This window comes from Canis lupus, chromosome 18, assembly GCF_003254725.2.
Source record: "Canis lupus dingo isolate Sandy chromosome 18, ASM325472v2, whole genome shotgun sequence".
Lineage (NCBI taxonomy): Eukaryota > Metazoa > Chordata > Mammalia > Carnivora > Canidae > Canis > Canis lupus.
The window spans coordinates 20801125-20818164 of record NC_064260.1 but is presented as its reverse complement, the minus strand read 5'-3'; positions in this window follow the sequence as shown (position 1 = coordinate 20818164).

Here is a 17040-nt window from a genome sequence, read left to right as displayed (position 1 = left end):
CTGCTCTGTGCATATACCATTGCCTTGATTTTAGGCATTATCTTCCATTCCTTTTTGATTCAAAATTCAAAATAGTGTTGGTATGGAAATTCGTTAAAAATTTTTGAAAGCCTCAATACATTTTCTCTTTCCATGTAATCCTTTTTTTCAATGAAAATGAAGTCTGTTATTCAAATGAGGCTTGATTAAAAAAACAAAGTTTTATGTCGATTTGTGCCTTTCTCATAGCAAACCGGATGAATGGATATCTGTGGCAATTGGATGTAACATTAAAAAGTCTAAGCTGGGGACGCCTGAGTGCTCAGCGGAGCCTTCAGCTCAGGTCGTGACCCCAGGGTCCTGGGATGGAGTCCCACATCGGGCTCCCTGCATGGAGCCTGCTTCTCCCTATGCCTGTCTCTCTCTCTCTCTCTCTATGTCTTTCATGAATAAATAAATAAAATCTTAAAAAAAAAAAAGTCTAAGCTGTTTTTCTTTTAATCTTTCTTTTTTTATCTTTTCCCTTTCCCTTTTCTTTCCTTTTCTTAGAGAGACACCGAGGTTATCTGTGAGTGGGTAGGGGCAGAGAGCAAGGGAGAATCTTAAGCAGACTCTAGGCCCAGCCTACCCTGGGATTAGATGTCCCAACCCTGAAATCATGACCTGAGCCACAATCAGGAGTCAGACCCTTAACCGACTGAGCCATTCAGGTGCCCCTTAATCTTTCAGTTGTACGTTTCCAGCTCGTACATCTCCCCTGAATTCTAGATTCATATATAAACTATTAGACCTCTTCTTTTGTATTATAACAGAAATCTCAAATTTAATACGTCAAAATTAAGTTTTTGATATCTCCTTCAAAGCTTGTCTTTTTGAGTTGCCCGAGTTCAGAAGATCAGAAACATATTTCCCCTTCCTCTAAATCCTACCTAACCAAGTCCCTTTTCTGGTTCCTTTCCCAAAGAATTTATCTTATCTGCCTACGTTGTTCTGACGTAAGCTTTTGCCAAGGCATGCATTTCAAAGGACATCCATCTTGAATAAGGTATCGCCAGCTGCATGACACAGCTACTAGCGAAACAACCAGATAAAGAATTAGACCACCCCACCCGTGCAGGTCCCTTCTTCAGAAATCTGTGGGTGACTTAGATAACTGACTGGTTGAGTGACCCTGCTTGTCCCTTTTCACATCTTAACTCCTGCTCTTCTTTAAATGAGGGGGGTCCTTGAAACCCTAGACACCACTCCCCTGAACACTAAAAAACACAGAGCACCGGGTTCTCTCTCTTCCATGACCATGTGGTCCTTGGGCATTCCATTTACACTCCAGGACTTGTAAATAATAAATCCTTTTCCTTAAAGTTCCCGCATGGTTTTTGCTGAAGTGTGTCCTGTAATCTTAATAGAAACTACAAGGCTCGTCCAGCCACAACAGTGGCCTGTGGGGGGAAAGACGGGTGGCTGGCCCGCAGTTACACGGCCTAGGTGAGGACCTTAGGCATTCCTAACTAGGAGCTTCACTGTCGATAGGCTAGAAGCCACATAACACCCCTGCTTGTGTCATACTCCACCTCCCAATTAATGAATAATTGATAATTTATTCATCATCAATAGGAAACTTTTAAAAATGCACTGAGTTCATGGCAACCTACTCTGCTCCCCATAAACCTCCAGGGACTTTCACCGCCCTTAAACTCCTTACGAAACTACATGAGCTGCCTCAGTTACACCTCTCTGTTGGCCACACATGCCATTTCATCTTTACTTGCTCATGCTCCTTCGGCCACACTGGCCTCTTTGAAAAAAAAAATTGTGGATACATTTTTTTTTTTTTTTTTGCTCTCTTTCAGCCTTAAATCTTAATGCCCCTTAATCACAGGATGCTATTCTCTCAGAGCTTTGCATGACTTGCTGATTTCTTATTCCAGATTCCACCACAAATAGCACTTCTTTAAAAAAGTCACCTCTAGTTACAATCTATCTCATCACCCTGTTTACTTCCATCATTGCTTATAGGGCAGCCCGTTGTTATCTTGTTTGCTTATCTATTCAATTAGTTATTATCTCTATTGTCAAAGAGAACATAGGCTTTGTGCAGACAGGAAATCATATCTGTCTGATTTACCATATTGTGCTCGGCTTCTGGAATCCTGCCTAGAACACATTTGAGAATCAATGACTATTTATTCAGGATCCGAGTGAATACATTCTATAGAATATTCCATTGTGTTGAATACTTAAATGGTTTATATATTTTCTTGAAAATACTAATAAAATAATGCAACAACAATAGATTCCCAATCAACAGATTACTGTTTAATTTGAACCATATCATAGGTGTTGTGTATTTCTTTGTGACTATTAAGTAAAAATAACCCTTTTTCAATTAAGGAAAATAATTTCAAATATATTCATTTTGATTTTTAAGACATTAAAGTCAGTATAATGTCTCAAATGCAAAAGCTTTTCAAAAAAAAACCGCAAAAGCTTTTCTAAAATTGCAGCACTAAATGACATATTTACTACCTGCAGTTTCTTGATACAGAGTAATTTGAATTTAATCTGGCATCTTAAATAACTAACACCCATTGTGTATTTTAAAAAGTCAATTTAAATTCTATGAGGCCTCTTTCGGTATTGCCTATGACTTGGTAAATACCTAAATCTGAGTTGATATATTCTCAAGTGTCATTTGGTCGATGCTCAAAGTATCATGCATGAGTATTTCAGGAATTTTTTTTATCTTTAAAATTAAATATTTTCTTTTAAGACATAAAAATGCTTCGTTTCCTAGATACATTTAATAATTATAAGTAAATAAGGGCAAGTGTTGCCAAAGAACCATAACCCTATAAATCCCTGTGTAAACTGGAGATGAATATAGTTATTGTTAACCTATTTATCCTGAAGAATTATATTGTATTAGCCATATATATTTATAACTATCTGCTTTTTGTGCACGCGCGCACACACACACACACACACGAATATTTCTATGCAATTAATTACACTAGTTACATAATTTAAAAAGAATTCTAAATTAAACCTCAGGAATAAAAAATGAGTATAGAATTAATATAATATAAACAAATATACTCTTCATCATACATTTGTTATAATAGCCTAAAAGACAAGGAGTGATTTTGACATCTGCTTTGTTTAACAGTAGACAAAATCACAAAAATATTTTATGATTTCACACACATAAATAGATCATCACTCTGTCTAGAATTTAACCCTAGTAAGACCATCAAAATATTTGTTTCTGGTAGTTTCCCGTACTAATTCTTCGTATTAAAATGGAAGTTATAGATGTATAGCACAATATATTTTGGTAGAACAATACAAATTGTATTATCAGTGAAAAAAATTGGATTATTTAAGTGACTAGCTAAGAATTCATAATTATATATAGAGTGAAATAGTTTATAGATATCAACAGCTGATTAAGTGGTTTCCAAATTTTTTAAGACACCTATAGACCAAATGTCTATCAATAGCAGTTCCTTACCAAGAGATGGTAGTTACTGGAGCGCCTAGGTGGCTCAGTCAGCTGAGTGTCCAACTCTTGGTTTCAGTGTAGGTTGTGGTCTCAAGGTCATGATATGAGCCCATGTTTTGGGCTCCATGCTCAGTGTAGAGTCTGCCTCAGATTCTTTCTCCTCCTTTCCCTCTCCTCCTCCCACTCAGGCTCTCTGCTTCCCTCTAAATCAATGAATCAATCTTAAGACAAATAAATAAATAAATAAATAAATAAATAAATAAATAAATAAGAAGGAAATTACTTATCATGGGATACAAGAGAGGCAAGGTGCCCTACATGGAACTGTAGCCAGTTCTCCTGGAAAAAGCATAAAATGAAAATAGATATCCAAGTTATTCTAAACTTTCCTCCTATGCATTCTTCCCTTCCCTTCCTCCATTGAGTAGAACTGTTTTTACAGGAAGGCTCTCTATCACATCAAAATGGAGGTTATGATATATCTAAGAAGTTGACTCAGATGCAATAATTTGTATGGGTGGTGAATCTTCCTGAAAATGAAACAAAGTTGCAGGTAGGTACAAACATGTCTAGTATATGTAGAAGGAGAAGAAACTGAAGAATAAAATTTCAGAGGGGCCATAATGGGGTGAGGAATATGGATTAATACTGAAATCTCTTTGGAAAATCCCTTTGGAAAAGAAGAAATCTTGTCTGATGAACTGTCCATAACAAGATGTAGGAGAGAAAATATTTTCAGGTTCAGTGTGGATAAAACTCTTGCCACTCTTTGAAAGGGAAAGTACTTATATAAAAACAAAAAACACACACACACACACACAAAAAAAAAAAAAACACATATAAAATAAAATGGTATTATTTTTAAAATAAAAAAGACCCAAGCAACTCTTTTGTGGAATATTCTCAGAGAAATGACGAGAGAGGGCAGCACCTTACTTGTGTGAGGTGATGCTGGATAACTAGAACAGAACACATCACTGCAGAATGGACAGTGGTCACGAGGAAGCTCTGTGGTCCTGGAAGGAGCAATACAGACAAAGCAGCTCCTGGCTTATTGGAGCCCTGAAACAGTAGCTTGCTGTATGGGGCTTCTTCGGAATAGGCTAAAAATGTAAAGAAAAGTGAAAGGGGAGTTCTAATAACTATTTAGAATGATGTAAGAAAAGATATGAAATAGTGTAAAGATACTGCCAGAAAAAGAAAAAAAAAAGATACTGCCAGAGAAAAGATAAAAAGATTTGACCAAAGCTCATAAGCTATTAAGAGGCATTTGTATCTAACTGATAAGGTTCCATCCTTTTTATTCCCAAGCAGGGAGGTGTGGAGGATGTTAACACTTGACTTGTCGAGTCATACTAAACAAAGTGTTCAGCCTGTGGTTCATTCCATATGATGAGTAAATTAAGTGTCCACACGTGAGTAGCTATATTGTCAAATAGAATATATAAAGAACTTTTTTAGTCAAAAGAACTTAAAAAATTTCACTTCTGATCACAACTTCCCTTTGATAAATTTCTGTCTTGATATTTGTCTTCCAGTCTAAGTGAAATTTTCAGTTCATGATTTCTTGTTTTTTAAAGATTTATTTCCTTTTGAGAGAGAGAATGTGCGCAGGAGCATGGGGGGAGGGAAGGGACAGTGAGAGATTCTTCAAGCAGACTCCCTGCTGAGTGTGGAGCCTGATGAGGGGCTCAATCCTAGGACCCATGAGGTCATGATCTTAGTGGAAACCAAGAGTCAGACATTCAACCAACTGAGCCACCCAGGTCGAAAGGTCGTGATTTCTTAACTACTCTAAAGTGAAAGGTCTGCAATCCTTTACTTGCAATTCCAAAATCCCCAAAATTCTTAAGACCTTATTTTATATGTACCCCACTGGTAGCAAAATCTGAAGTAAATTCTCACATGTTTAGTAAGGAAGGCAGAAGGAAAGAAAGGGGGAGAAAAAGAAAGAAAGAGAGAAAGTAAGAAAAAGAGAAAGGGGAAAGAAAAAAGACATAGTGGATCTGATTTGGATTTATATGAGGCTATTTATATCCTTTCATTTGTTATACAGATTGTGTAAATATCATATGTTTCACTGTTTTAATGTTTTGATTTATAGGACAGCTTATATTTCCATAAGGGAGTGCTCCATAATATATAGTTATATATAACTTTCTAAAATATTTTTAGGGATCCCTGGGTGGCGCAGCGGTTTGGCGCCTGCCTTTGGCCCACGGCGCGATCCTGGAGACCCGGGATTGAATCCCACATCGGGCTCCCGGTACATGGAGCCTGCTTCTCCCTCTGCCATGTCTCTGCCTCTCTCTCTCTCTCTCTCTCTCTCTCTCTGTGACTATCATAAATAAATAAAAATTAAAAAAAAATAAAAAAATAAAGTATTTTTAAATGAATTTTGAGGCACTTCTATCCTCAAAGGTGAAGAACAAGTGTTGAAATGGATTATGGAAAGTCAGAATTCAGTAGGGAAAGGATTAGGTAATTGTACTTAATAAGCTGAATGGTCTGCATACCTGTCTTCCTCTCTCCCTTTTCTCCCTAAATATTAGCTAAGTCATAGATCAGTGCTACCTAGATGACCTACAACTATATAGTCACATTTCATGTCTTTGTGGGTCTTATAGTCTAGTAATTAATTAGGCAGTTTTAGCAGAGTGTAAGTATTATATCACAAGATATTCAGAATACAGAAATACGTGAGAGATACACAACCTGGTCATAAACAGTATGGAAAGTTTAGTGCTTTGTATAATAGAGTGAGAAGAATATGGAATTAAGAACTATTAGGAAAAAATGGAGAAATGGGTCCATGATGGTAGTAGTTAATGGTAGCAGTTAATATTTGCACAGCACTGAGGTGCCTGGGTGGCACAGTTGCATTCCGTTAAGCATCTGACTCTTGGTTTTGGCTCCGGTTATGATCTCGGCTCCTGAGACGGAGCTGAAGTCTCCTCTCCTTTTTCCTCTGCTCCTCCCCCCTCAAGCTAATAAGTAAATCTTGAAAAAAAAAATAACACAGCACTTATCCAAGCCACAGGTTCACAACAACCCTGTAAATGCTATTAATGTCCCTATTTTAAGGGACTTTCTGGCATTCCAAAAGAGAAGGCCATGAGACAATTCATATAATAGTTCACATGCAAATCTATACTGGCAGTAGCACTTTCCTCTCTCTTGCCTGTGTTTTATTGAAAGGTTAAAGGGTCCTCCTGCACATTAAATTTGATCCACCTAAACTGGATTGGGGCTGAGTTTCTAAAATGCTAACAAAAGATTGTGACTATGATTTCTGTCAAATTGGTTATCTTATCTGTTTACAAAATCATATAATCAGTTGTCAGAGACCCAGAATCATTTGTCTCCAATTCTAACCTTGTAAAGAATTATTGGAGCTGATTTAATGGTATGAAACTTATAACAATATTACCACCAATTTAAAGGCAAAATAATTTATTTACTTATTTCCAGGGATTGTGATTAGTCACAATTAGACACTATAATCCCTAGAAATTAATTTTGAGTGTGTAATGTTCTAGTTAATATTTTTTCCAATTATAAATAGAATAAATGTTTGAGATCCTTTGAGGATTTTAAGAAAATATAAACGGGCTTTGTAAGAAATATTAAAATAAAAATTTTATTAAACATTATTCACTGTACAAATGTAAATTCAAATAGTTTAAAATGACATTTAAACTTGTAATGAGTAATATTTATAACTGATTTTTTTTTCCTCCAGAGAACCACAGTTAAAATTTCAGTTAAAAAAAATTCAGTTGAACTCTGACACCTTTAATATATATCATAAAGTAGAGCATTGTATTTTGGTCTTATCCTAGATAAAATTCAAAATACAAAAAGGATACTTCTTATAGCTGTAATGGATGACTATACTGAGAATTAAATTAAAGGAGCAGTGCATCCAAGTCCAGTATTTGATAGTTTTCTTGTAAACTTGAGACACAGATTATCTTATCGAATTTTATAGGACCAAGAAGAGTATTAAAAAGTCACTCACATGTGTTTTCAGGAAAAAAAATGTTTTATAATTAATTTTCAAAAACTATTAATTATACCAACTTTCTAAATTATTATAGATTTCAGCAGGAGGGGAAATTTGCATGTAAAAAAATGGAACAATCTGCCTTTAGAATAAAAGGTTTCTCTTTTTTTAGTTTTTATTACAGAAAACTTGGCTGCTTTCTCCTTAGATCTCATTGTATTATATCATAGTTAGGTGTGGTTCTAAGAAATCATTTACTCTGTAGCCAATTTTTTTTTATTTTTATAGGAAAATCCCACATGAACCATTATTCTCAAGATGAGAGAGAAGCCATATGGTTGAATGTATGTTGTCAGTATCTGCTTAGAGAAGCACAAGAATGCTGCTTAAATTTAACCTGGCATTTAAAAAAAAAAAACAAAAAACAAACAACAACAAACACCAAGTTATGTGTTTCAATGAAACCATCTTCATGATCTATGGCATAGCTGTTACATATTTTTCCTGGTGGTTTGTAAATAAACTTTAAGACAAATTTAGGGAACATTTCTAAGAAAAAAAAAGTCTTTTTCTCTAATTGTATTTTTTAAATGTTATTTAAATAAAATTATTAAAAATGCATGTAAAAATTCAAAGCAGACTGCACCAACTCCATTTTGAAATGAACTCTATTCACAGAACTGATTAATGCTTCTTGTGTGCTACACTTGCATATTCACATACTTCTTTTTTTGCAATGATAAATCTAAATTGCAATTCAGTAGACTACGTTCGAGTCTCTTTATCTATTAAACTGTGTACTCTCTGAAGATCAACAACATTCATTTCTTTCTTCATTTCCAGCATTGTGCCTTGCATGTAAATAACAGTCTAAAAATGCTTGTTGACTTAAATTTAAATCTTTGTTTTATCACGGTTGTACTGAGAGCAAAATATAACTTTTTCCTTTGTTTTTTGCAGTATTGCTTTTTCTTTTTCCAGACAGAAAGTCACATCACTACTCCAGAATGAGTGTCTATAAGTAGGCATAATTATTGGAGTCTTAAAAAATAAATAAAAGATCCAGAGTAGGGGCAGCCCTACTCTAGGGTGGCTCAGCAGTTTAGCGCTGCCTTTAGCCCAGGCCATGATCCTGGGGTCCCGGGATTGAATCCCATGTTGGGCTCCCTGCATGGAGCCTGCTTCTCCCTCTGCCCGTGTCTCCGCTTTTCTCTCTCTTTGGGTCTCTCATGAGTAAATAAATAAAATCTTAAAAAAAAAAAAATTAAAGACCCAGAGTAGAATCAAGTCAACAGCACAACAGAAAGAAAATGTGTTTACTGAAAGATATCATCTGAAATGAAAGAGGATCCGAGTTGGTGATGGGGAATACTGGGAAAGATTTGGGAGGTATATTCATACGAAACAGTTTTTAATTGATTGATAGTTCATTCTAATTTCTTTCCTAAGCTTTAGATTCCTAATTTTCTACTGGATATCTCTACTAAATATTTTCTGGTTCTTCAACCTCAATATTTTTTTAAATCATCATTTGCTTCCCAATTTTGATCCTTTTCTTCTACATCTTGTTTGAGAAACACCATCACCACCTACGATCTTCATTCTCCACGACTCTAGGGTGTCACCTTTAACCAATTCAGTTCATTGGGCCTCTTTAATATCCCTTTAATCCAAGTCTTCTTCTGCATATTTCTTGAATTGGCCTTAACTCAAGTCCTTATCATTTCTTGCTCAACTTATTACAAAATCCTTCTAAATTGTCCTCTTGGCTCCAAGTATTACCATACTTGGTATGATAACTCCCTAATCAGGGAGTTCACATGATCAGTGCAAGAACACTCTCTCTAGAGTTCAAATGTAATTTTCTGCTTTAAACTTCCCTACCGCATTCAATAAAATCTCCAATTCTATAAAAGTAGATTCTATCCTATTCGGTAAAATCTCAAATTCTCTATACACAGCCTCTGACATAGTCCTTGCTGCTATCACCACCTTTATGCTATCTTCAAACATATCCACTATACCACAGTCATAGCTAAAGTCACATTTGTGCCTTGGAAAATTCTGCCCATTTTCTGGGTATAGCAACCTCACATTATGTTTTCCAGACATCCTTCATCTAGACTCAACAACAATATCTTTGAAACATCTCCTCAGCTTCCAAAGACACATTTTCCCCTTACAACTGCTCTTATATAATTTATAATTGTCTATAATCACACTTATTTATTTAAATATGCATATTTTAAATTTTTTTCTTTTCTCACTAGAGAACCTTTTAAGGACATTGAATGAATATAATTTTTGCATCCATAGTATATACCAAAGCGCCTATAGGCACTCCTTAGATTGTTGTCAGTGACTTCAAAATTATGTTAATAAAACATTTTCTTTAATTAACCTATAAATCCTCACTCTTTTTTTCTCTATGTATTCACCACCTACCAGAACAACCAAAATCTCTAGAATTTTAATTTTTAACATTGAAAAATTGAAAATATAAATGTTCATATCTAATACCTATGAGAATATATATACACACATATATATAATGTATATACATATATAAACATATATACACATAAATAAAATACAATACTCCTTTAACCCACAATTAAAGCACTGCTATATAATTGTTTTTCATATTGTTTGTATATTTTATTTTTCCAATTTAAATGTTTCATACATAATTTATGCCTTGCCCTTTGTTAGATTTACATAATTAGGGTGACCATGCAAGGCCGTTTACCTGGGAAAATATCCGCTTACTCCTGAGCCCAGAAGTATTTATTACTATCTCTTCCACTCTCAGAATTATTTAAGTTTAGATAATAAATAATTTGGTAATATAATAAATACCAATTTCACTGTTATATATGTTCATTAGTTTTGAATATGAATATCTGTAAACTAATGAGAAAATTACTAAATATGTTGGCTTTATGGTGATACAAATTGCAAATAGCAAGACAGAAAAAAGATTCAGAGAAGAAATGGGTATTAAATGGACTGAACTAGGAATTTGTGTTGTAGACAAGTTATTATTCTTTAAGCAGGAGTAAATAATTAAATAATTGGTGAAACAACTCAGAAGGACAGAGGTATGAGGAAAGTCTGTAATATTGAAGAATCTCAGCGTTGATATTTTCTCTGATTTCAAAGACTAACTTGATGTCTATAATAATATGCAATCTTTATTTTTCTTTACAAAAATTACCTGCATTTTAATGAGAAACTATAATACACTAAAGATACAGAAATTATGGTCTTTCTTTCATAACGAAACTTAAACTCAGATGCAGAAAAGTATTTTTATATTATACCTGGGTTGTGAGGACATTAATTTACCTCTTCTGAGTCTTACATTCATTTCCACATTATATAAGTTTTGATATCAAAAGTTTGGAATAAGGAATACAAGTCATATAAACTTAATATTGAACAAAGCAAATGATCAAATTGTGTAATAATATTTTTTATGAAAGGAGTAAAGGATACAGTATACAATTGTGGCCTTCACTCTGGTTTCCATATTGCTAAGAAAATATTTTGAGACTTTTAAACTGAATACTCTATAGATGAGAGATTTATACAAAGCTAGAACTAGCAGATTCATCAGAAAAATCTATTAACTATCTATTAACTATCTATTAAAATCTATTAACCTATTCATTAAGGATGAATATTTATTTTTAAATAAGCTATTTTTTATGGACCTAAGCCATGAAATGATGCAGGATTATGTCTTAGAAGTTAACTCCCTTCTAGTACAGCCTGGTATCCTGGATTCAGTAGAAATATTTTCTCTTCTTAATGGTTTTCTGAATTTTTTCAGGCAAAATTTTTTTTCTAACTTAAGGGATTAGCAGATATATGGAAGTATGATATTTTAAAACATAATTTATTTTTATTTTTTAAAAAAATTTATTTATGATAGTCACACAGAGAGAGAGAGGCAGAGACACAGGCAGAGGGAGAAGCAGGCTCCATGCACCGGGAGCCCGACGTGGGATTCGATCCCAGGTCTCCAGGATCGCACCCTGGGCCAAAGGCAGGCGCCAAACCGCTGCGCCACCCAGGGATCTCTTTAAAACATAATTTAATAATTTAGTCTTTACATATACTTTTTATTTTTTTGAGAAAAGATTCTACATTATACTCCATTGTTACACACACACACACACACACACACACACACACACTTTTTAATCATTTCGGGTATTAACTTTACAATTCCACTGCATTCCTCTTCAAGGTATGTTAATATAAAAGTTATAAAATATCAAGATGATATTTGAAGATGAACAATAAATATCTTTAAATCATTATAAACTATTCATTAAGGAAGTGATTAGTAATTTGTAAATCTCAACTACATTATTCAATCATCTTGGTACCAAATGTATGTGCACACGTGTGTGTGTGTGTGTATTAGACCAATAATTATCCAACCACTGGAAGTTAGAGGGGAGAGTGTAGGGCATGACCTTTTTCTCACATCAAAGCTCACAGTCTACTCTGAAGCATCTTGTGCCATTTTTCTAGGCTCAAGGGGACATACACTTTTCATGGTTTTGGTGCCTATAATTGCCTTCCTGGGAGAGAGAGAATTATTCTTAAGAATAGGTATTGTTAGTAGATATCAAGTTTTCCAAAAATCTAGGCGAAGATTTAAACTGAGAAGTGTCCAATTCTTTTCAGTGTAGGAGAAAGGCTACACTTTAGTATTCCAAAATGATAAATATAGTTCTCTAATTTCTCAATATAAATTAATAATGTGAATTTTAAGGTAGTGGTTTTTTGTTTTGCTTTTTTTAATTTTTTGTTTTTTTGGGTTTTTTTTTTTTTTTTTTTTATTCGCATCACTTAACAAGTCTCAAGAGCGCAGCCAACCCAAAAGACAAGTCAACTCTATGGACAAAATGAAGATGTTAGATCCATAAGGCTTATCCAAACTACTGACTCTGATTGATTAACTGGGGTTATGTAATTTTTTGAGATTTCTTTGAAGGTGGCTGGATTTCTCACCTGTTATTTTTCTCATATTCCCTACCCACTACCACCATCTACTTTTGAGGCAAGACAAGTTTGAATTTCAGGCTTAAAAAAAAATCAATATAGAGAACTACATCACAGACATTTTAAAATTTAACACAAACTTCAAAGGTACTACATCACAGACATTTTAAAATTTAACACAAATTTCAAAGGTTCCTATTCTACATGAAAGTAGAAAGCATTCCATTTTTTTATAAATAAAATTGGTTTGTATTTCTGCTTTTATGAAAATATACAATTTATCATAATAATAACCTATATCAATCCCACAGGACATGCTTACTAGCATTCAACTATTTAATGAACTCCATGTATAAAGGCTTTAAGTAATGATATTGAGTGAACCAAACATTCTTATGAATTCTTTTAGAATTTCCTAGTGCCAGTGATATGAGTATTTTGAGTCTTCCATTTAATCTGAGGAACATTCAAATATAGAGATATCACCTAAATTAGGCCAAATAGTCCTGATCAGACTTAATTACAGCTGAAAAATTTTATATGTCTATAAAATCTACAGATTATTTTCAAATAAGCCGAGGATAAGTAAACAATTTGAAGACCTCAGACGATCCTTCTGCAGACAGCTTCGTTCTTCAACATAGTCATCATTTATTTATTCCTCTCTTCTCACTGAAGTTTTACAGTGTGGGACTTCAGTCACAAACCTAGCTTCATTGTCTTTTAATATTAATCTAATTAATTATTATCAAATCAAGAATGGATTTCACCTGCTATGTAAATAAAAAAACAAATTCACTACCCTTCAAATGGTAGGATCTCACAAAAGCAAACAAATATTATGCAGAAGCTTAGTAAGATTAATTCACTTACATTCAACTTGCATGGTTGTGTCCTCAAATTACTTACAGTATTTAGATGTCATACTAATAAAAAGCATCCTAACTAAAATTACATTATGATAGCAAAAATTTTCTTAAGAGAAAAATAGGGATCCCTGGGTGACGCAGCGGTTTGGCGCCTGTCTTTGGCCCAGGGCGCGATCCTGGAGACCCGGGATCGAATCCCACGGCGGGCTCCCGGTGCATGGAGCCTGCTTCTCACTCTGCCTGTGTCTCTGCCTCTCTCTCTCTCTCTCTGTGTGACTATCATAAATAAATAAAAATTTAAAAAAAAGAGAAAAATAGTTTATTTTTTAATTGTCATTTAATTATATGCCATTACTGTGCCAGCCTTTTAAGTGCATTGTTTTAGTTTACAAAAACAAAAATCCTGGCAGCAAAGAAAAAATTGAGTCTCTAGGGAGTTAAAAATCTTACCCAAGATCATATAACTATTTTGTAGTTGATCAAGTTTAGGTTACTGGCCTGTCTACCTTGACTGGGTAAGATTTTTTTAGTGGTATATATCCCTCTTTTTGAGAAATAAAATTAAAAATTGGCTATTGAATATGGAGATTCTTACTTATTTGATAAATATAAGACTCAACCCCAAACCATTTTTTACTAAAATTAATCTGATTTATAATGTAGTTTGTTTCTACATGATTATAAAATAATAATGCTTAGGGACATCTGGGTGGGGCAGTGGGCTAAGCATGTGACTCTTGGTTTCAGCTCTTATGATCTCAGGGTCATGAGATGGAGCCCTGAATTGGGCTCTGCACTCAGTATGGAGTCCTGCGTGTGTTCTCTCTCTCATTCTTTCTAAAATAAATAAATAAATCTTAAAAAAGAAAAAAAAAAACCCACAAATCATAGTCCTTTAGAAGTGTATGTGTGTGTATGTATTTGTGGCAGACATGAAGACATGAACCAATGTCAGTCCTTCTTCTATGATATCATATAAATTTATGGGTCTCTTAGGTGTCTTACAGACAATGCTATACCCTTTCTCCTCCATAACTACTTAATGACCATGACAACCAAAGTACAAATATAGGTTAATATCTGTGCTTTCAATCTATCTTCAGGTTCCTCGGGGATGTGACATTTATGGAGGGGAGCACACAGCTCATAAAAAGCAAAACAAACAAACAAAATAAAAACTAAAAACATGTCAGTAACATTTCACAACATTTACAATTAAAATAGCTAAATCTTAAAATATGCATAGGTAGGGTTTTGATTAAAATGTATCTCCAAAGCAACAGCAGAAGATGGTGTCAAAAGTCTTCTAATTATCCCACTATCGTTTCAATTTGTTATCATAAAATATTCTTCTAAAGAAAAAGAAATGCAAGTTGTGCTAGGATAAGGATAAGGCTGAGATCAGCTTAGAATGCATGAGTCAGACTGTATATCTGACCAGGATTAATTGTGTCTTCTTGATGCTTTTTAGCCAAATGGAATACTCCCTCCACGTGAGCTGCTGGCCTATCTCCACAAACAATTGTAGGAATTATTAGAAAAATTGAGAACTCTCAGTTGTATTTCCCAACATTTTATAAATGTGTTATCCTTTTAACTGAATAAACTAAATATCTTTACTGAGTATTGCCTTTAATTGTTCATTGTTGGAGAGAACATACACACACACACCCACACACACACACAAAAGAAAAAAAATAGCTTATAAAGTATATCTTTCTAGAACTGTTTTACCATAAATAAGGATGAATAGCCCTAAGGACTGAAATATAATTATTTAATCAAATTTGTTTTTTGTTTTTGAGACTGGTAACATTTTAAATACATTTAAAATAAATTTACTTAAACAGAAAGTATGCATACTGTAGAGAATTATGTATTAATCCTCCTTTAAATGACTAAAACTGATTTTGAAAGTAGGCAACAGTAAAAAGATATCAAGAGAACCAAATTTTACAAAGTATCTCAATTATATATTTTTTAACGTAACATAAAAATAGCATATTACAAATCATACACACAAACTGCACCTATACAAATTTGGCAGTAATCTAAAGAATGTATTCATATTTCTATTCTAGGAATTAAACTATATAACTATAAATATAAAACTAGCATCTGTGTAAATTATTTCTAAACAGCATTCTGGAAGAAAATATAACAGCTGTCGTAGTAGATATTTGCATATATGTGTTTGTGTGAATGGGGGTGTGTAAGACAGAGAATGCTAATATTCTCTAGAAATTACCTAGAAATAATGCAAATTCTTAGAAAGTGTACTGCAGTAATTTGAAAGTAGATTCCAGGTTCTACCCCAGTTTCATGTACTTAAGCAGCCACTTAATCTGAGATTCATTTTTCCTGTTGGAATAAGTTATGTCTGAGATTCTTTGTCTTCTAAAATCCCAACTATGTAAGTTTTACACTCCTCAGCAATTTTTTTCTTTGAAGATAGTACTGAATAGAGAAAAAATGCGACAAAAAGAAAGTCCTTCGGTAGGTGTTAAGAAGCAAGCAACCAACCAAAAAGAAACAATTAAGTCAAACAAGAATTATTCACATTCTATAGGTTGGTTACAAAGTATTTTCAACTAATTCTAGATTAGCACTTAAAAATGCCACCACTGTTCTAAAATAAAAGATCTATGACTCTCCTTAAGATCTATTTTGAGGGATTCCTGGGTGGTGCAGCGGTTTGGCGCTTGCCTTTGGCCAACCCAGGGCGCGATCATGGAGATCGGGGATCGAATCCCACATCAGGCTCCCGGTGCATGGAGCCTGCTTCTCTCTCTGCCTCTCTCTCTCTCCTCTCTCTGACTATCATAAATGAATAAAAAATTAAAAAAAGACCTATTTTGATTAAGTGGGAATCAGTTATGGAAATTGAGAGCAGATGATTTGGCCATTATTAATAATAAGTGTACAAAAATTATAGAAATTTAAAATACAGAGAGTTCACAGAGCTATGTAAGTTCACATTAGTGTGCTTGTCAGTTTAATGTGTATGCTTTTCATCCTGTTTAGTGATGTAATATGCTTCCATTTAACACCTTCTACATAGAATTTTCCACCAGGCTGGTTAATACTGCTCTGTTAACTGGTCCTGTGAAATTGAGTGGAAGGAGCATTGAATTGTGAATCAAGAAAGACTGGGTTATAATTTCAGTCAGTTTACATAAATATAGTTACCCTCTGTTGCCCTAAATTTTCTCATCCGGATAAATAAATAAAGTGGAGTACTTTATCTCTAAGGTCTCTATTAGTTAAAATTACTTAGCTATGTTATCAGAGAGAACATAGTATCTGGACTTATAAATATTATACACATATGATATACATATATTCACTTATATATAAGACATAAATATCACACAGGTTAAGTACTAAGATTTTTCCCCAAATAAGCCCATGTAAACCTATTTTATAAACCTGTTATTATTTAATAATTTTGGATCTTTATAACTTTCACCCACTCTCAATTTATCTAAAGCCATGAGAGCATTCCTTCCAGCTTCTCATCTGTAAAAATATGGTGGAACCATGGATTCATACGAGCCATAACATGCCAAATATTGAATATGTTCCACATTTTATTGCATAAGCACTTGCATAATTAGTGAGATTATTGCATAATCAGTAATTTATACCAGTAGTTACAAATGAAG